The 12,833-nt window shown below is 44.1% G+C and overlaps 1 protein-coding gene across 5 annotated transcripts in view; it reads right to left on the bottom strand.

Moving 5' to 3' along the window:
• ENOX1 (ecto-NOX disulfide-thiol exchanger 1) overlaps positions 1-12,833 on the bottom strand; it is a 661,896-nt gene that overhangs the window by 645,836 nt on the left and 3,227 nt on the right. The window contains exon 1 of one of the 5 annotated variants that reach the window (XM_030200536.1): positions 7,848-7,919. The exons of 2 other annotated variants lie outside the window; for them this stretch is intronic. The gene's annotated coding sequence lies outside the window, so the exon portion shown is untranslated. 2 more of the 5 variants (XM_030200537.1, XM_030200538.1) reach the window with 2 other exon arrangements.

Genomic DNA, 12,833 nt, shown 5'->3' with positions numbered 1-12,833 from the left:
AAGCATGGGGTACAAAAATAAGAAAATAAAAAAAATAAGAAAATAACTGTTAAGAACAATGCATGCAAGCAGATACAGAAAAAGAAAGGGACACAAAGAAAGATATAGCGGAAACAGAAAAGGTAGACAGAAGGATGACCAAAATGATAAAGGGAATGCAATGATTCTCCTATGAGGAAAGGCTAAAGAGGTTAGGGCTCTCCAGCTTGGAGAAAAGGCTGCTGAGGGGAGATATGACGGCAGTCTATAAAATCCTGAGTGCAACGGAACAGATAAATATGAATTGATTATTCGCTCTTTCAAAAGAGTACAAAGACTCACTGGGGCATATATACATCATGTAGTTACAATGCTGTACATTTAAAACAGATAGGAAATACTTTTTCACTCTGCATAAGTGGAAAAAGTAGTTAGCGTAGCTGGTTTTAAAAAAAGGTTTGCACAAATTCCTGGAGTTAAAAGCCACAAACCATTAATAAGATAGTCCTATGGAAAGCCACTGCTTATCCCTCAGATTAAGTAGCATAGAATTGAGCTGTTGTTTGGGATTTCTACTAGGTTCTTGTGATCTAGACTGGCCACTGGATTGGACTTGATGGACCTTTGATCGGTATGGCTGCTCTTTAGTTCTTAAGAAACGGGAGCTTTCAGACTAAAAATCAAAACGGTCTTCAGAAGGCTGCAATACTACACATCCTGACTGTCTTAAGTACACCACAGCATTTTACAATGCAACTCATAACATGTGCTTAATTATAAGCTATGCCACACAATAGTGCCTTGAAATAATCTTCCCATCCTTGTATATTTTTTCACATTCTGCTGTCTAAAGAATATAAATTTGAAATGAATCAAATCATAGTTTGTTTCAATAATCTACACAACATTCAGTGTGAAAGAACAATTACAGAAATATTCAAAAAGTAATTATTATGAGACCAGAAAGTCTTGATTGCACAAGTCTTCGTGCCACTTAACTTGAATATTCAGCTGAAGCCACTTCTGACCACCATGAGCCAAGTCATTTTGGATACCTTTCTACCAGACTTGCCCACTGGAATGGTGCAGCTTTTGCCTATTCTTGGCAGAATAGCTCAAGCAGTCTTTGATTTCAGGTCTGGGGGTTGACTGGGCCGTTCTAGGATATTCACTTTCTTCTTGCCAAGCCATTCCATTATTACTTTTGCTTTGTACTTTGGAACATTTTCCTACCGAAGAGTGAATCTGCTCCCCGGTCCCAGTTCGATAGCAGGTTTTCCCTCCAAGAACTCCCTGGATCATCACAAGCCTTCCTACCCATCGTATAACCTTTAAGCTCTTGCTATTTCTCTTTAAAATGCTTACTTCTGATGAACCACCTTATCTTGTGCTCTTAGATCCTCTTCCCAAAACTTGCTTATTATCCCTTCCTACCATCTAATTACCCACAAACCAACAAGCCATTCCATCTTTTCAGTACAAGGTCCCCATCTCTGGAACACCCTGCCTACTTGTCTACGTTCCCAAACCTCTCTTAATACCTTTAAATCCGAGTTTAAAGCATACCTTTTTGTAGATGCCTATGAAAATTGAGCTGGCAGTTCTATGGGTCCTGCCTGTCTGCAAAGTTTTTCCCTTCCTTATGTTCCCCCCCCCCCCCCCCCCCCCACACACACACACTTTCCTATTGCAATTTTTGTAGTTCCTCCCTCCGTCCCCAAGTTTTTCTTTGTTTGTATGCTCCTTTCCCCCCCTTTTTTGCTGCTTTTAGACTGTAAGCTGTCCTGATGGTCCTCCAGAGGGCGGGATAGTAAATTCTAAATAAATTGGAAACTTAACTGGCATTAAATGGCACCAAGTGACAGTTGCACGAACAACTAGCCTTAGTCCCTATTCTAGAAGTTGTGCGTGCAATTTATCATGTGCAACTTCTAAGGAGCACGGCTGTGGGAGGGGCATGTGCAGGTTGGGTGAGTGTTTACGAGTTGCGCGCCTCACTGCTGACAGTCAGATGTAAGCAATTACACCACCCTTTGACATGGCGCAAGTGTTTATGCCTAAGGTAAAGCACAAAACTACTAGTATTTATTCTATAATGGCGCACTCAGCGCGCATCATCCCGGTGCCTATATTTCTTCTTGTCATATTCCCATACAAAGTGAAAAAGCACCAAGAGCCTTCAAATCCAGAACAGGTCCTTTAATCAGTCATGTAAATGGAAGCTGTACATCACTAACCCAACACGGGCCGTGTTTCAGCATTCATCACCTGCTTTAGGGGTCGTACAACATAAAGGTTCCAAAATGAACCAATTAAGCTCCTAGTAATGATAATTGACCTATTAAAGAATCAATTCTCTAGCGATCCGTTTCTTTAGGCCATATAAAATGGATCGCTAGAGAATTGATTCTTTAATAGGTCAATTATCATTACTAGGAGCCCGATGGTGGGCTGGTTCATTTTGAAACGTTTATGCTGTACGACCCATGATGCAGGCGTTGAGTGCCGAAACACGGCCTGTGTCAGGTCAGTGATGTACAACATCCATTTATATGACTGATTAAAGGACCCGTTCCAGATTTGAAGGCTCTTGGTGCTTTTTCACTTTGCATTGTTTGTTGTGTGCTTTGAACTCCTCTCCATATTGCTCAACATTGTCATACAAGCTATGTTTATAGCATGATCTTGAAATTGCTAAACCCTCACTATTTCCCCAGTCTCAGCCAAATCTCTGTAGTTTTTCTTTAAGTAATCTTGGGCCTCACAATGACATTCTTCATCAGTTTAACTCTGTGCTACCGACTTTGGAGGGATGACCCTATGGAGGTAATGCCAAAGTGTTTCGATGAATCTGACAGTGCCTCACAGACTCTTCAAATATACTGAAATTCTTCAACAACCCTACCCCCAATGTGTACCTTTGAATAACTTTATCCTGGAGATCTTTTGACAGATCCATGTTCAGCATATTACTCTGCACACTTTCATTCTTCATCAAGTACCTGAATCAGCTCACGTACTGTGATAGGACACCGATGGGTTATATATAACTTATTGTGGACTTCAGTTCTCTTTCCAAAAATTGCCTTAATTTGAGAATGCTATGACAAAGCATGTAAAGATTTATGCAATCAATACACTTTTACAATTTCTATCATTTCTCCATAATGAAAGTGTACAGTATGTCGTGTACATCAGTCAACTCCTGTTTTTAGTATTTTGCATTGTATTTCTTTAGACAGCAGAATGTGAAAAATATGAACACTTTTACAAAACCTTGTATATAAAACTGAGAACTTTGTAGTTTAATGTCCCTCTTTGAGATTGCTAGATTATAATATCTGAAAACAGTATTCTACATTACAAAATGCTACTGGATAGTATATGCCAGTGATTTTCAACCTTTTTCATCTCGCAGCACCCTGACAAGGCACACCATCGGGTTTCTTTAAGGATATATATATTATCATTTAACAAATGAGTATTAAGATTCTGTTTAAAGTTCAATAATTACATTTTAATCATTGTATTATCTTTATAGTTGAATATTTTATTGAATACACAAGTTGACAAAAGGGCAACAAAACACTTCAAAGATAACGAAATTAGCCACAAATAACATGCATTCAAAAAATATTCTGATTCTCATATCATCTGAGCCATAGCTAAATAAAACTCTCCACTACTAAGCACATTGTGAAAAAATACAAAACCTGAAAACAAACCTAACATGCATGTACAAATATGTCATATAACCGTAGCACAAATTCCAATGATTCAAATAGTAAGAAACCTACATATTAATAGGCAGCACTACAAATATTAAACTGGGCCCAAAAACACCAATACACCTCCTCCTACTGGTAAAACAGATCAAGTGGGACAGATACAGATCTCTACACAGAAGCTACATGCCCACAGAATATCAAAACTCAGTCACAAGCAAAACACAGACTCTCATCAAATACAGAATGGGATCACAAATTAAAATAGAGCTATAACGAAAAAACGGAACAGGGAACCCCAAGAAATCAAACTAGGCATGTACCACAACATGGGAGAAATTAAAAAAAAAATGCATTTCCTCTTGTACTGAGCATAATACAAAGTCGTCCACAATGTACATTTCCTAAACTAACATAGTTAATAAATTCAAAATAAAACACTTTTTTCTACATTTGTTGACTGGGCATTTTTCCCATCATGTTGATTCTAATTTTTCTTTTCTGCCTTCCTGTCTGTCTTCTTTTCAAGGGGCTGCAGTCCATTTCTCATTTCTCTTCTCTCCTCCTATCTTGTTCGAGTCCCTTATGATATCCGTCTTTGATGTAATCTGCCACTTCTTGGCCCGGGACTGGTAACATGGAATTTGGTTACCAACTGGGTTTCTGCCAGTTACTTGTGGCCTGGATTGGCCACTGCTGGAAGCAGGATATTGGACTAGATGGACTATTTGTCTAACCCAGTATGTTTTTATATTAATCTTTCTCCCTTTCTTTTTCTGCCTCTCTGTCAACTCAATTGTCAACCATTTTCTCACCTCGCAGTCTTCCATCTACTTCTTTTTACTTTTCAACTACCTACCAACTTTCCTTGTCTCAACCCTTAACTCTCCCAGGTACCGTTTCATTCCTTCCCCTGCCTCCTAATCTCTTCAATCTTTCCTCTACTCCCCATTACTGCATTTTTACCCTCTGTACATATTATCCTCCTCTCACTTATCTCCTCGACAATCCCCCATGGCCTCTCTTTTGGTTTCCCCATTCCCAGTTTCTCTCCCCCTCCATACCGCCCCCCCTCCGGCCAGCATCCCTTCCTCTCTCTTCCCTCCCTGCCCCTGTGGTCCAATATCTCTTCCTTCCCTGCCCCTGTGGTCCATCATTTTCTCCCTCCCCTCCACCTTCAGGTCCATCATTTCTCTTTCTTTCCTTCCACCCCTTGGATCCATCATTTCTTACCTCCTTCCCCTCAGGTCCATCACTTCTCTTGCCCTCTGCCCCTCGGCTTCTCCCCCCTCCAGTCCATGGCTTTTTCTCTTTCTTCTCTATCTCCCCTCCACTCTCCAGATCCAGCATCTTTCTTTTTCTTCCCTCCCTTCCCTTCTCCTCACGTTGCCAGGATTTTTCTCTTTTTTTGTCCCTCCCCCCATCAAACTCTCTTCCTCTCCCCCCATCTATCTTAAATTACGAACAACATCTTCAAGAAGATTCCCAGGCAGTAATTCACCATCATTGCTTACAGCCTGCTTGGAGTCTCTCTTCTGCCACAACTTCTTGTTTACGCTGGGGTGGGCCAGGGCAGAAGAGATGCTGCAAGCAGCAGCTGTGAGTTACTGCCACTGCCAGGGATCTTCCTTCCAAAACCTAGTTTAAAGAAGATGGGGGGCAGTGAGGGAGGAGAGTTGAAGAAACAGAGAGAAATGTGACACTGGGCCCCCTGCTGCTCTGGGTCCTCTGCTGGAACAGTCAGTCTGCTCCTGCCCATGGAACACCTGGGCAGCTGCTGCAGCTCACCAGCTGAAAAATGCTGGTATATGCTAGTCTGCTGCTTCATAATTCCTCCAAACAAAGAAACTGATACACTATCTAAAAGCAGTGGTGTAGCCAAGGGTGGGCCCGGGTGGGCCCAGGCCCATCCAGTTTGGGCTCAGGCCCACCCAGTTTCAGCACACCTATGATGTGGCTGGCAGGGATTCCCAAGCCCCACCAGTTAAAACTTCCAACAACTGTATCTCTTGCATGCTTTGTAAATAGCAGATCTTCACCTGCAGCAAACAGCGACTGATATGTACTGCTAGCTCCAGCCCCACAGCCTTCCCTCTGACATATTCCCGCCTATGCGGAAACAGGAAGTTGCATCAGTGGGAAGGCTGTGGGACCAACATAAGCAAAGTGTAGTAGTTGCTGCTCGTTGCTGGTGAATATCTGCTATTTAAAAGGTATGCGGGAGATGGGGGATGTTTGAGAGACCATATGGGATGCAGGCGAGAGAAGGAGAGACCAAATCACCTGTGGGGTGGGGCGGGGTTCTTCTGCCCACTCATCTTGGGCCCAGGCCCACCCAAAACTGGGTGTCTGGTTACGCCCCTGTCTAAAAGTGTCACTAGATAATGATAGGAAACATCTATTTCAAGGGCCCATCCATTCTCATGAGTTCTCGTTATGTTTATAACATTAATTTAAAAAAATATTTGAAAGAAAAAAGAATCGATTATAACTGGTATTGTTTCACTGTCTTTGTTTTAAAAGGTCTGACAGTAACTGTTTCACTGTAAGCCACATAGAACCAAAATTTCTTTGGATAATGTAGGATATAAGTATTAATACTTGAAATACAGAACATGGAACCTGTACAGTCTGCTCATCCATACTAACTACTAAGCTTATAATCACTTCTCCCTCAGAGTTCCTCTGTGTTTATCCTGTACTTTCTTGAATTCAGACTCTGTCCTTTTTTTGCACCTCCACTGGTAGGCTATTACACCTATCCAGCACCCTTTCAGAGTAATATGCACAGGAAATCTATGAAATCTGACTGTAAACATCCCATATTAAACATTACACCATTCCATTCATAATCCCCATTACTGTCAACACAAGGTAGATCAATGCAAGCCATTTGAAATAATAACTGATGGTCTGATGCAGCAGTACACCCATGAGCCCTATACTCAAGTGCCCGAAACTCTCAGTCAACTTTAAGACGATATTTAGAGGTCAACTACCTTTCCTGATATCAGTGCAACTGACTTTGGTAATGTAATATTAGTTTATTAACAGTGCAACATTTTCAACTTTCTGGCTACCAAAAGAATCAACACAGGCGCCCCCCGAGCAGTGCCAGGACGGACAAGAAGCTCCGCACTGCACCGGACCGGGATGAGCGCAGCCCGTCAGCCAATGAGCAGGAGGAATGCAGCCAGCGCCCGACCCAGGTGAAGACAGGCAGGGAATCCCCCAAGACAAATGAACGTCCCCTGTCCTGTGCCCCGTTTCTAGTTTTCAAGTACAGAAAGAAAGCGGGGAAAGGATATTATCAGCTGCCTTCCTCTGCACCTTCTAACCAGCTGAGCAGCCAGAAATTACAAAAAATAAAATATAATAAAATCGGAAAATTCTCTAGGATGAACATTTTTAAGGGGAGGGCTTAGCTTCAGGCTGCCCACGGCCCGCCTTTGCCCTCGGGAGCTGAGCCCTGGAGTAAAGCGGATAACGCGCGCTTCGCGTTGTGCCACGAACCGGCAGAGGATCCCTGGGACCGGACCAAGACGCCTAAGATAATGCCGCGATCTGCCGTACCTGCTGCGGAGCTGTCCGTCCCTCCCCCGCCGAGCCACAGTCGCAGCACCCGGGAGCTCCGTGTCCAGCACCAGCCTCTGAGCCGAGGGCTGGGGAAGCTGCAGAAACAGCAGCAGCCGCTCGCTGGAGCCGACCGCAGCTTAGGGACGTGGGCGCAATTCCTCAGCGCACTGAAGAACGTAGGAAGGAACATAAAGAGGGAAAGACAAAGGCGGTTCTGCTGTAGTTAAAGAGAAGGCAGCCTTTCAGATGTATTAAAAACATTTCGACACGGAGCGGAAATAAAACAATGGCTTATAATCAGCAGCTGCCGTTCACATCTTCAAACTAGGTGTCTGCATTGCCACAGAACAAAGAGAAGTTTGCGTGATCTGTAAATCAATTAATAGCGAACGAGCAATTTGAAATTATATCATCTGTTCAGCTTTTCAAATCCCATCACTACTGTGAATGTATTTTTAGTCAGATTGCTTTTGAAATTCCTCTGGCCTGCAGCCCACAACCCACCGTTCTAGCTTTTATTTCTTTTAATGTTTGCCTCCAAAGGTAAAATGTTTGAGGTGTATTTACCTTTCTTTCCTTCGACTTCCTGTCTCTCATGTAAGCACTTGCACCCTTCTTGGCTGCTTGAGTCCCTGGTTTCCTACTCACCTAGCTTGGACATCTTTCTGAGGACAGCTGTATACCCCCCCCCCCCCCCCCTTCTCCAGTGGAGTGGGGACAACAATCAAGGTTCCTTTTCCCTCTAGGAACAGGAACATGGGCTTTTTAACGTTTTTTTCTCCCTGTATTTATTAAAACCATATTTTGTTCTGCTTCCCACTTTTCCACTTATCCCCCCACCCCCTAACTCTATTTTAGTTCAAAACTACCTTAGGCTGGCTAGCTAATTTTATTTTTCTCCCCCTCCTCTTGTACTGCTGTCTGATTGCAGGTACTAGCCTTTTTCTACTCCATTCCCTGTTTTGCCCTGAATGAGAGTCCTCATCAGTTGTGCCTTCCTTTTCCTTACTCTGTGGTTTTCTTGATCTTGTCTTTAAGATAGGTGGTGTCCCAGGTACCTCAGGCTGAACTTAAATCTGGAAACCAAAGGAAGCAGATATGTATGTGGAAAACAATATTTAATGGATACAAGGCAATAAAAATTAGCAAGCCTGATACAGGCCGTGTTTCGCCCCACTGGGCTGCAGTGGCGTAGCCAGACAACCAATTTTGGGTGGGCCTGAGCCTAAAGTGGGTGGGCACAAAATTACCTCAAAATATAAATACTTTAGCTAATGAGGATCCTCAAGCTCTGTTAGCTGAAGACTTTCTCCGAAGGCAGCCAGAACTCCCTTTTACCAAGCTTGGCAGGCAGCAGCAATGTCCCTAAGCCACTAATGCCAGCACCACATGCGTGCTTAGTAGTCAGTGGCTCAAGGATGCTGTCACTGACTGGAGAGTTTGGTAGACGGGAATTCTGGCTGCCTTTGAAGGAGGTTCTCAGCTGGGGATGCTTGGGGTTCCCCACCAGTTATAAAGCAAGGGTCAGGGCCAGTGTTAGACATGCTATGGCCCAGGCCAGAAAATAAAGGAGGACACTTTGTCAGATCCCCTCTCCTCCCTGCCTCCCCTCCAATTTCCCCACCTGCCAATACTAATCACACTGACAGACCTTCACCAAATACAGACCAAGGGATCACAAATTAGAAATTAAAATATTTACACAAAAATTGAATTGAGAATCCCAAGAAGTTAAACTTAACATATACTACAACACTGGAGAAACAACAACAGAAATGCATTTCCTTTCTATTGAACACAATGCAAAATAAAATGCTTTTTTCTACCTTTGTTGTCTGGATGTTTTATTTTTCCATTATGTTGGTTCCAATTTCCTGTCTGTCATCTACTAATTCTCCTTCAAGCGGCTGCTGTACATTTGTCTTCTCTCTGCTGTCTATTCCCTCACTACACCTACCTCTGATATAATGATCATTCCTTTTTAGTTCTGTCCTCTCATTTTTTTTCTTTTCCGCCTCTGTCAACTCAAATTTCACCCTCTTTCTCATCCTTCTCCTCCTTTTTAATTTTCAGCTACCTATCAGATTTCTATCTTCTTCTTTCGCCCACCAGCTCTCTCATTCCCCATCTCACTCCTTCCCCAGGCTTCCATTCCCTTCCATCTTTAATCTATTCTCCATTACCATATTTCTACCCTCTGTAATCACTATCCTATCATCCATGTTATTGCCACCCTTCTCCTCCCCTTCCTGGCATCCCCCACATGGTTCCACCATTCCCAGCGCCTTCTTCCCTCTACCTTTCTAGCCCAGCATCTGCTCTCTCTTTCTTCCATCCCCCACCTTTGTAGCCTGATTTATCCTGTTCCTTCTCTCTTCCCTCCTGTCCTGTCCCCCATGGTCCAGCATATCTCCTGTCTTCCCTCAATCCCATTGTCTGGCATCTCTCCATCATTTTCATCTGCTCCTGGATCCATCTTCTTCTCTCCCCCTCTCCACCTGTGCATCTCTCCCTGCCTCTCATCCAACCCCATGTCCTACATCTCTCTCTCCCCCTCCCTTGTACCCCAGAGCCAACTTCTCTCTTCCCCTCCCTCCCGCCATCCCCTTTGCCCTCATCTACCCTCCACTGCATCTCATCACCCTATCAGTCCCAGCTCCATCCAAGTCTCTCCTTCCTTCCTTCCTTCCTTCCTTCCCTTTCCTCCAAGGCCACTCTTCTGCCTGTTACCTTTTACCCCATGCCCAATAACTTATCTTTCACCATCTTTTTAAACCCTTTCTACCATAACTCAACCCCCTTCAGAGACTTATCCCCTTCTCCTAGACCCCTCACCAGTACCCCAATCCTTTTTCAATGTCTCTTATCCTCTCTCCAGTCTTCCAGGTCATTCACATTATGTCTCAACCTTTTCCCACATCATCCCTTTTTTTTGCCTTTTTTCTCATATCCCTCATTTCACATCCTGCTTTTTCCCCTCTCCCGCCCCTCAGTCCCATCCATCTCCTGCTCACCACCCCTTCCAGTCCCATCCATCTCCTGCTCCTTCCCTCTGCTCACCACCCCTCCCAGTCCCATCCATCTCCTGCTCCTTCCCTCTGATCACCACCCCTCCCAGTCCCATCCATCTCCTACTCCTTCCCTCTGCTGTGCCCCATCTCTCCAAGTCCCATCCATCTTCTGCTCCTTCCCTCTACTCACCACCCCTCCCAGTCCCATCCATCTTTGTCTTCTGCTCCTTCCCTCTGCTCACCACCCCTCCCAGTCCCATCCTTCCTTCTGCTCACCACCCCTCCCAGTCTGGGTTGCTCCCCGCCCGCGAGGTCCAGGATCGCGCAGACACTTCAAGCCAGTACTGGGATCATTATCCCCTCCTCTGGCGCAGCAGTCTTCACTCTTTCTGTGTTCCGGCAGCATTAGCGATGTATACTCGCTGCCTTCCATCTGCCCCGGAAGCCTTCTCTTCAACTTCCTGTTCCCGCATAGGTGGGACCAAGGGACGCTGCAGAGAAGGCTTCTGGGGCAGTGCGAAGGCAGCGTTGATACATTACTAACGTGCCGGGAGTCCAGACAGATTGAAGATTGCAGCGCCAGAGGGAGGGAGGAAGAGAGGGGATAGACGGAATCGCGATCGGAAATGCAGGAGGTGGCAAGCCGTTTGGGGGGGCAGTGCTGGGTAGCGCCAATCCTGTGTTGGAAGCACCGCGGCAGAAACAGGGAGGAAAAAAAGAGAAGTGCCGGATCTGTGGGATGGGGTGGGAGTGGAGGGAAAGGATCATGGGTGGTCAGGGTGCACCATTCCTAGGTGGGCCTGGGGCTTAAGTGGGTGGGCCTGGGCCCACCCATGGCTACGCCCCTGCTGGGCTGCATCAGGGGCTACAAAACAAACAATCATTATAACAATTAGAACAAGTATAAAAACAAATGAAAAATAATAATTTCATTCCATTATCATAATTACATGCTCGGCTGATAGTCATAGAACACCATGATAATATAATCCGATATACAAAAAAGTAAATAAATTAAAATACAAAATGATATTACGACATACTTAATTACACAGATTAAATAATAAACATGAATTAAACAATATTGATCAATAGCATACCATTCACAAACAAACAATATATATATATATGTGTGTATGTATATTGATAAACAAAGATCGAATGAAATATGTATTATAATAATAAATAATCAAAAATACATAACATGTTACACATATTAAAAAGTGAATTAAATAAGTTGCAGATGATATTTTTTTATTTTAAAATCACTTTGAAGATTTAAATACATTGATGACTCGGTACAAAGCTGTGTTTCGGCATTGCCACCTGCTTCAGGAGTCTGTAAAAGTGTAAGATATGGTGGACAACGTGTGATAAGTGATGAAACACATTCAGGCAGTTCAGATCAGTTTGATTCCGTGGTTCTTAAGTACATAAGCATCGCCATGCTGGGACAGACCAAGGGTCCATCGAGCTCAGCACCTTGTCACCGACAGCGGCCAAAAGAACAAGCAATTTGTCCCGCCCATCCTAGAAATACTGTATTCCCTCTTCCATTCAATAACATTCTATGGCTTTTTCCTCCAGGAAGCCGTCCAACCCTTTTTTGAAGTCCGCTAAGTTAACCGCCTTAACCACCTTTTCCAGCAGTGAATTCCAGAGTTTAACTACGCGTTGAGTGAAGAAAATGTTCCTCCGATTCATTTTAAATTTACCATACTGCAGCTTCATCGCATGCCCCCTTGTCCTAGTACTTGTGGAAAGCATAAACAGACACTCCACATCGACCCGTTCCATTCCACTCATTATCTTATAGCCGTCTATCATATCTCCCCTCAGCCGCCTTTTCTCCAAGCTGGAGAGCCCCAGCCTCTTCAGCCTATCCTAACAGGGAACCCATCCATTTACCCTACTCCCTTGGACTTTTCTCTCTATATAGGTAGGGGGTTCTTTTAGTTCTGTCACCTTAGATGACTTCTGCTTCAGAACCAGGGAAGTCAGGGTTCAAATCCTGTTTCTGCCTTGGCAAGTGACACTATCTCTCACTGCCCCCAGTACTCGGGGGCCCTTTTACTAAAGCTTAGCAGGAACTAACGGACATTAGTGCCATGTGGCCCATAGGTATAAAAGAGGATGCGGCATTTAGCCCACCCTAAGCTTTAGTAAAAAGGCCCCTTAGATTGTAAGGTCTTTGGAGCTTGGACAGGGTCATAATGTTCCTGAACATTTGTCATTTCTCTACTGCGCTGTGTACATCCAGTGGTGCTATAAGAATTATTATTATTAGAGGATGAGGGCAGAGGGGAAGGGGATAATGGAGAGTTGGTAGGAAAATCAAGAATGATCTTGTGAGGGTCGTCGTAAAAGAAAGCAGACAAGATAAGTACATAAGCACCGCCATACTGGGAAAAGACCAAGGGTTCATCAAGCCCAGCATCCTGTCTCTGACAGTGGCCAATCCAGGCTTCAAGAACCCAGCAACCCCCCTCCCCCCCCCCCCAAAAAAAAACTTCATTCTTAATAATATTCAATGGACTTTTCC

This window comes from Microcaecilia unicolor, chromosome 4, assembly GCF_901765095.1.
Source record: "Microcaecilia unicolor chromosome 4, aMicUni1.1, whole genome shotgun sequence".
NCBI lineage: Eukaryota > Metazoa > Chordata > Amphibia > Gymnophiona > Siphonopidae > Microcaecilia > Microcaecilia unicolor.
Note: the sequence above shows the minus strand (reverse complement) of the source record. Positions and strands in the feature narration are given on the sequence as shown.